This window comes from Schistocerca cancellata, chromosome 7, assembly GCF_023864275.1.
Source record: "Schistocerca cancellata isolate TAMUIC-IGC-003103 chromosome 7, iqSchCanc2.1, whole genome shotgun sequence".
NCBI lineage: Eukaryota > Metazoa > Arthropoda > Insecta > Orthoptera > Acrididae > Schistocerca > Schistocerca cancellata.
The window spans coordinates 296,144,692-296,151,244 of record NC_064632.1 but is presented as its reverse complement, the minus strand read 5'-3'; the positions used below and the strand labels follow the sequence as shown (position 1 = coordinate 296,151,244).

General features: G+C 39.4%; 1 non-coding gene across 1 annotated transcript; it reads left to right on the top strand.

Moving 5' to 3' along the window:
* The first annotated feature begins 3,610 nt into the window (after positions 1-3,610).
* Positions 3,611-3,684, top strand: Trnas-cga (transfer RNA serine (anticodon CGA)). Its single transcript has one exon. It is a non-coding gene; the product is annotated as a tRNA-Ser (tRNA).
* The last annotated feature ends 2,869 nt before the right edge of the window (positions 3,685-6,553 follow it).

Here is a 6,553-nt window from a genome sequence, read left to right as displayed (position 1 = left end):
CCAGAACCCAAGTAAAGCAACGGCAATGGAATTCCTCTCTCACTATCACAAACTGTGCGCACTGCATACAGATGGGCTCAAGTCTAATGAAGGTGCTGGTAATGCTTACTGAGTATTGCGAAGCAAACAACAAGGCCTATACAAGCTAGATCACTACACTATTATGACAGCAGAGCTTATTGCCATTTTGGAAGCCCTTCTATTCGGAGACACTACCAAAGAAGACACAATAGTCATCACCTCTGAGTACGTTAGCCCTACAACTGATTAGAAACAATCAAAATCGTTGTACCAATCCCATAGTTGCAGTAATTGTCAACCTTGTGTTTTGGGTGCAGAGGAACTGTCAAAGCATCGTGATAGTATGGATTAAAGACCACTCTGGGGTACCTGAAAATGAACGGATGCCCTAGCAAAGCAGGCATCTATGCATGAAACAATTAAATATTGTACACTCCCTCTCACACATATGAGAATGGCTGTCCTCTTGTCCTCGGACTGGGAGGAATGGTCGTGGACATCTAAATTGAAAGGCAGTCACTATGCACTAGTTCATCCCAAGATTCCAACATTACCATGGTATAATAAAGGCCAAACATTAGGGAGCTTTACGACACCTATAGAACGGCTGAAATTTAATGATTGCAAGTTCAACATACACCTCTTCGGTTCAACCCATGTGCCACGTACCTGTTTATGGAGAGGAACAAGACCCAAACCACATATTTCTACAATGTCCTCATAACACGTATCATATGAATGTCCTTGCAAGTAATCTTGGTGCTCTTGGCCATCAGATCCCAAGCAGCCTCCAAACCTTGTTAGTATCCAACGATGTAGCAACGTATAAACTACTGTACGAGTTCGCCAGCAGTCCAAATATCTGCGCCGTTAATCTACTGCTCTTGGTACTCAGAATGCCATGTTAAAACTAAAATCTCAGTTATCTGATAATATTCATAAATGCTACTCTGCAGGATATGAAACGCTCTGTCTCTAAATGTATGTCCCATGTACCTCCTATATGTGTGTGTCTGAATACTGATGTATATATGTGTGGTTTTAATACACAAGTCTGTTTCCTGTAAATTGTCTTCAGCTCTCTCTGTATGGTGCTTATAGACCTCCATAAATATTCTGTCAGGGCATACAAAGAACATTTTGTTGTTAATTTAGATATGTAGTCATTAATATTGACTGAACTGAGAAAATCCCAAATGTGTAACGACAGACGATTTATCATTTATTATTGTGTTACCAGTAGGATTTTTATAGTTTACTATCGCTGTGTATCCTACAATCTATTTTCGTCTTCTCTAATCGTTTTGTTATACTCTGGCTGTAAATCTTGTTTTACGTCGAATCGGTCCTTTGTAAGTCCTACCAGGGTACGACTTAAAGCAATGCCTACTGTTTCCAGAATGAGATTTTCACTCTGCAGCGGAGTGTGCGCTGATATGAAACTTCCTGGCAGATTAAAACTGTGTGCCGGGCCTAGACTCGAATTCGGGACCTTTGCGTTTGGTAGAGCACTTTCCCGCGAAAGGCAAAGTTCCCGAGCTCGAGTCTCGGTCCGGCACACAGTTTTAATCTGCCAGGAAGTTTCATATCAGCGCACACTCCACTGCAGAGTGAAAATATCATTCTGGAAACATCCCCCATGTTGTGGCTAAGCCATGTCTCCGAAATACCCTTCTTCCAGGAGTGCTTGTTCTGCAAGGTTCGCAGGAGAACTTTTTTTGGAAACTAGGAGACAAGGTACTGGCGGAAGTAAAGCTTTGAGGACGGGGCGTGAGTCGTGCTTGGGTAGCTCAAGTGTCAGAGTACTTGCCCGTGAAAGGCAAAGGTCCCGAGTTCGAGTCTCGGTCCGGTACACAGTTTTAATCTGCCAGGAAGTTTCAATGTCTGCTGTGAATTTTCTAAGGCAAATTGTAATATAAACTTTCTGTGTTGAGATGACTGTGTGAACGCTCGGAAAACAAATTAAACAAGAAGAAGAAGAAGAAGAAGAAAAATAAAAAAGCTCTGCATGCGAGTCAATATACTGCGTAGAGGTGAAGCACGGGGATGAAAACAAATTCGACCAACTCGAGGGACTATCACTAGAACGCACAGCACAGTATGAGGAGAGGGACTGGTCTGAGACAGTGGGAATCAGCGTGAGAACTGCCAGGCGAGGCTTTACGCAGCCGACAAGTAAATACGAGTCACTGACTACGCATGCCACACTGCGTGCCGCCTCCATCACGGTGTTCTGTAGTATTTCGCTTTGATAACGATGCCATCTCATACGGTTCACCTAGTTGCCCTCTGGCGAGGATACTAATCTGCTATTTGCACTGTCATTATTCTCTGCTGGTGCATGAAAGCGTCTTTACAGCAAATATTACACAATTTCGTAACATACCAAACAGGCTGCAGAGGGCAGTGCTTTTAACACCACAGGGTAGATATACGTTACCTAACTGTATTGACATCTTCCCAAGTCATAATTATATTACAGAATATCGCTGGTGTCTGTTGCTGTTACATTACAATTCGTAATTTAATTTCCCCTTGTTTGAGAATATAAAGGGACTCTCGGTATTATTTCTTTAGCGTTTACGAAAGTTTATTCACGATATTTTTAATCAGTGTACAGATTTACCACACAGTGATAATAAATGTAATTAAGTTACGTAATAATTTCCACGTCTTGATATTTTACCAAAGTGTTGCGCATTTAATTATCCTCATTTCGTTTTCCGAATAAAAGCTAGCACGAGGTTGACAAGTCGAGTCTTAATTAGTGCACGTTTATTACCGGCACGCTGCAAACAACTTTCTCCGTAGAGCGAAAACAATAAATAACACGCCGAGGCCGAAAGAATATAATGGGATATTTCTGCGAGTCTTAAATTTCCTTTACTCGCTCGAGGCGTGTAATGGATCCCGCTCGCCTACAATAAGTGCGGGTAGGAGCCCAGGAGAGGAGTGGAGGGAATAAAGTAAGCAGGACGTAAATTACGCCCGGCCTGGGCTCTCAGATGTCGCGAACCACCGTTTGTGTTTTTTGCTTTTATTAAGAACCGCCGGTGCGGCTTTCTCAGTCGTCCTCAGGAGCGCTTAATAATTCGATCTGCGGCGATGGAGTGCGCTCGTGGGACTAGTGGCTACCACGTATGAAGCTGAAGAAGCAGATTGCTTATGTTCCTTACGTCGCCTCGTGCCCAGGGACGTGCTGCCTTATATATTTTCATGGCTAATGAATCTTATAGCGATTTCCTCTCCGTTTCAGAAGAGCAGAGAAAGGACTATTGCCTTGGTAAAGAAATTACTCTTCTTTACTGTTCTCCGTCGTCCTCATGTAACAAGAGGGAGATGGGCCATTGAATTTCAAAACGAACTGACGATGTAGGTGGTGATTAAGCTCGTTTCATTAAAAATTTTTGGTCAAAAATGATATAATTCCACATGCAAGACAACAAAATGAGATTAATCTTTGTGTAAAACACACACACAGTGGCTCTATATTTTCACTTAAACAGGTAAAGCAGTTCTTCACCCTTGAAAACATACGACCAGAAAGATACTGGCAGAAGTAAAGCTGTGAGGATCAGCCGTGAGTCGTGCTTCGGTAGCTCAGATGGTAGAGCACTTGCCCGCGAAAGGCAAAGGTCCCGAGTTCGAGTCTCGGTCGGTGCACACAGTTTTAATCTGCCAGGAAGTTTCATACGACCGGAAAGTTAGGAAAATGTTACTTTATGCATAGCATTCATTTACTCGGAGACATTTTGTTTATATACTGATCGATAACATGTTATTGCATTCTCAAAAGAGAATAAGCAAGAAGAATTGCTGTATTAAGCATTTGAATTTGTATAGGAATGAAAAGTTAAATTCCTATTGATAGTCATAGTATTCCTAGCTCAATTGTTGGGGCTAGTCCTTTGCTGACAAAAGCTGAAAAGAATGATACGAAAAATAATACTTCTGATGCCAATAGATAAGACTATTCCTCATTGTAATCCGAGAAAACACTGACATGTACGTACAATATAAACAAAGACAACAAAACACACGCCTGCCAACTGTCAAATTCGACCTCAGTGCCCGTTACAGCTCTCAGCCAGTGGTAACAAGTCACAGATTATTTGAATAAAATAATTTTTGATATTTGGTTGCATCATTATAAAACACTAAAGCAACTAAACAGTCAACGTTTCGACCGATTTTGCAGCGATCTTCTTCATGTCTGCAGAGTCGGTCGAACCATCAGCTATTTTCTTGCTTTAATGTTTTTTATAATAACTCAGCCAAATACCATAAATTATGTTATTCAAAATGAAACTGCTGATAGAAACCTACAGACTTTACTCATAGATTAGTTAGTCTAGTCCTTGCATCATAAAATGGGTAAATTTATTAACTCCAAATTTAAAAATATTTACATACACGACCTTTCAAATTGATGATCTCATAATTTGCACAGAATATATCTTAATGGATTTGTCTACTGGTGATGAGCGAACCGATTCAATGAAGTAGATCTTCATACACGGTGAGCAATTGGTCACTAGGAAAAAGGGAGCAGTTGGTCTTTGGATCCAAGTATGGACTCGTAAGATCTGCTTCTCTGCTCTTCGCTCTCCTGCCGTTCCTTTCTCAGCACAGAGTGGCTCACAGGTGAACTAGTTCCCACTAGCTGTCCACCCCAGTCCGTTAGCCAACTCACCATTCACTGGTCGCCAACCTATCATCATTCATTGCTCATGAACCCGCTCACTGTTCACCACCAACCATCCCGCATAAGAAAAAAAAATGCTTCTTCTTACAGCAGATAACTTTCTATTCTTCTGTTTCCTCATGAGACCATAAGAGAAGTGCAAAGTCCAGGCAACCAACAGTACCTCTGGAACAGTGTCAGTAAGGAATCCAAACAAGATCACAATTAACAGATGATTCTTCTGCTGGCATTACAAAAACATTTTCTAATAAATTGTCCTCACGAATGTCTGCTTTCACTTCTTTACCATTGTTAAGGCAACGACAGGTGAACAACTAAAAACAATATTAATTGAAATGCCTTCATAGCGTATTATACAGCTGAGAAGCAAAGTTGTTCCTCCTTAAGTGCTTCCAGTCTGAAGCAAGACATTCTAGAAAATATTTCAAAGTTTGTAAAGGCTGCTATCACTATCTACATCAAGTTGAAATTCATTAGTATAACAATGAACAATGCTTCAAACTTGGTATCAGCTGTTATGCTTTTGAAACTTCCTCATGACCTGTGCTTCGCTCATTCCTTAAATCTTGTTATGCAACATGCAATAAAAAAGTATATAGAACTGTTGGTTAGGTCAAAGGAGCAGCTATATTTTTCAAAAAGAGCACATCTGAAATAAGAAAACTTAACAAAAAACAAAATTTTAAAAAAGGGCTATTGCCAAAAAATTGCCACTGTGTTAGGACCGAATTCTTCAATTAGGGAGGTGTTTGATGATACCATCAATGAGCTCCAAGGAAACCACCATCCAGGAAATGCGGCGAATGTCAAACAATACAGGTATTTATCTGAGGCTCATTTCCCTACAAGTAGTGAGTCCTTAAATTTGTGAGATTCCAGATATCTGTTGGACCAACACTTCGCCAGTTTGTTCCAAGAAGGTTGTGTGTCCCAGCTACAACTGTGCCCTGTGAGTGTAGCTTTCCAAAAGGGGATAGTAATTGGCTGAGAAAAGAAACGGACTTACTTCCAGTCAAACTGCTCAAAATTTGATTATAAATCATAACATTGATTAGTTCTTTCCTGTTAGACATTAATGTTGCCATGTTCATTGTAAATAATAGCAGATAATTTCAAGAGCTAGAAATTATGTTCATTTACTTTATAGTTTTTGTATTCTATTTTGTTTCCTATAAGATTATGAAGAAGTGACAAAAATTAGTTATATTTTTATAAGCACCCAACTTGGCAAACTTATTCAAAACTTTGCTGATATTTTTAAATTTTACTGAAGATAAAATATAAGACTTTTTGGAAATTTTAAAACTAAAATGGATGTAAGAGACAGTTATTACCTTTCTAAACTCTTGCAAAACAGGTTAAAATAAGATAAAAATGTAGGCACAGTGACATTGAATTAAAAAGGCAAGGAGCTTGCTTTTCATTTGTTTTTGTGACATGATGAGCGGTGAGTCCTGAGAAAGAACTAGTTTATTGCAGTGAGTGAGCAGGTATGATTCGATCCCTGAAAAAAAAGTCACAGTTTTGCCTGTCAGTAACGTGTATTACTGAAAAATACCAACAAAACTGTAATAAAAGAATAAGAGAAAACATAAAGTTTGTGGTAGACTTTGTTGGTGCAGTCTGTAAATCAATAAAACTGACTGCAATTTAGTGGTATCACTTTGACACTATTGAGACAAAATCATTTTTAAACACTTTTCTACTGATATTTAATATAAATTAGTAGTATTTAATGATTTATACAACTAGTGGAATTACGTTTATACACTTGCAAAATTAATGTAAGTCAATTTCAGATTACAGAAGGAGATAATTTTATAGCAA